Source organism: Micropterus dolomieu, linkage group LG01 (assembly GCF_021292245.1).
Source record: "Micropterus dolomieu isolate WLL.071019.BEF.003 ecotype Adirondacks linkage group LG01, ASM2129224v1, whole genome shotgun sequence".
Classification (NCBI taxonomy): Eukaryota; Metazoa; Chordata; class Actinopteri; order Centrarchiformes; family Centrarchidae; genus Micropterus; species Micropterus dolomieu.
Window position 1 is genome coordinate 45,281,453 of NC_060150.1, and position 2,438 is coordinate 45,283,890.

A 2,438-nucleotide genomic window follows, 5' to 3' on the forward strand; every position below is an offset into this window, starting at 1 on the left:
ATATTGTAAATCCACTGTACATATTGTAAGGTATAGCATAACTACACTTAAATGTAAAAACACTATCTGCACCTCTGGTTAGATACTAACCGCATTTCTTTAGCTCTGTACTCACAGCAGAGCTGCTTGTGCAGGCTGGGATTTTGCTGCTCAGTTCTGCAACAGAGAGAGCGCGGTACACTTGTGGGGGTGGGGATTATATGCTCCGATGTGGTAGTGAATTGTTGAAATGGAGATATTGTCATCACACAGGTTTGATATATGTTAGAAATGAATGTGTTGAAACGGAATTGTAAGTGCTGAATATCTAGCAGAATCTCCACCATTGTCATGGTGTTTCATGAAATAAAGAGGAAGTGATAATGTGAGTAACTGTTGCTGTCATGACTGAGATCTATTTTAGCACCAGGTACTATCAATGTTTTTATGTATGTACGTAATTTGGCCCGCGGGCTGCCTCTTGCCAACCAGGTGAAACCAAACTGAGACGCACATTTTGAACAAAAAGAGCAGTGAAGCATCACACCAGGGGGCGAATGTGTGAACAGGCACTGCACTTCTTCTCTCTAAATGTAACACATTTAAAACACGCAGAAAGTGGGACAGGTAAAGTACAAGGGATTTCTTGATATTCTCTACAGATCATAATGGCAGGTCTACTGTCCACCCAGAATATAAGTTTAGTAGGTCAGTATAAGAGCACTATTAGGTTTTGTTCAATATCAGAAACATTGACTAATGCTCCAAAAATATATCTTATTTTGGGGGAAAGGACAGAAAAAAGATTGATTAATACAATTTGTGTTTGTGTTGAAATTTACAAAAAAAAATCAAATGTAGACTATTTGATGACCTTTGATGCATAATATGTTTAAAATTTAAAAGAGAATGACAGTCTGAGGAACAAGTTTCACAAAGTTTTAGAAATGTAGACATTCTCATAAAGGACAGCACAATTAAACTATTGTTATGTAGAAAGGCACAACAGTTTTGCGACTGCTTTTTCAAGGATCTTAGAGAGAAAGGAAGGTTAGGGCTAGTTGGCTATAACTCTATTTGTCTTTTAAGAAGAGGTTTGATTACAGCTACTTTAAAAGACTGTGGTACATGTGGTATCAGTCTAGACCGTTAATACTTGTTAGAAATACTGGTTAGTTTTTCCCAAAATGTGCCTGAAGTGCATCTGAAATCACTGAAGTAAAAAGGCTGAGTTAAACAAACACATGTCAGTATGTGTTTCCTTGTGCTAATAAGAATCCGCTCAGACCAGTCAGACAACACAGGCTGCAACATTTCAACATATGTAAATTTTAAGCAGTTGGAAACCTGATTTCTGCAGAGAGGATTTCACTTTCATTTGGCAGATTCCCAATTTAAGTTTCCTCTCAATTTTCATTTCAACTTATTTAAACAACCAGTATTAACTGTGGAAGGCTGTTCCAAAACCCTTATTAAAGGTGCAGTACAATGGAAAACTGTATTTCCCTTGGCATTGTTGGCAAGAGTTCAGGCCATGCAACTGATAATCTCTCGCACCCAAAATACCACTGAAAAATGGCCAAATGCCAAGGAGCTCTAGATGTTTTACGTAACGTCTAGGATGTTTACGCCCCCAAAGTTACGTAGTCCAGCCCACCAGAGTTAGCAGTCATAAGAACTCATAGAGCTGTAGGTTGTGCAGTGCAGTGCGTCTTATGGAAAGTGTTTTTATGGTTATGAAGGAAAGGTAAATATTTTCTGGTTTTCCCTCTGATGATTTATGATCAAATTGGATCCAGTTTCGGTAAAACCAGTGAATAAAGTTCCGCCCCTCTTCTGTGCTTGGGGAAGTTTCTCTGTGTATGCGGGTGAATGTGTCTGTGAGTGTGTGTGTGTTCGTATGTGTGTATATGTGTGTGTGCTAAAACTACAATGTACTTGTTGGTTTTTAAAGTTGATATTGTCCTGAGTCAGTATCTACAATCTTGGATTGGATTATTAAGTTATGAACTTAACCCCAGCTGGGGAAAATATTTTTAAATATTTTTATGGAGCAACAGATAATTAAATATATTTATATATAAGAAAAAAATTTGTAATAATTGATTCAATAATATTTTTTTTTTCTTTATGCTCAGAAGAGTCTTTAAATATTCTGAAAATACATTAATTTCAGCAGCAAGTGTTGTGAAATGAAATGTTTTGGGTTTATTAAGGATGGTCAGGTTTACTGGGTATTTGACAGAAACTCAGATGCTTCTTTCTGTGTAATGGTAACACGTTTATTGTCACAATCAATCCCAATGAATCTGTTATGTGAAAATAAGTTTCAGTGTCACGGAGGGTGCTGTGCGTGATGGGTTTTTAAGTACTGTATATTGAGCAGGAGATAGTTGTGGTGTGCCTTCAAATTGAGAGGGGAGGAGCAACACTGACCAGGTGATCCAGGTGAGAACTGG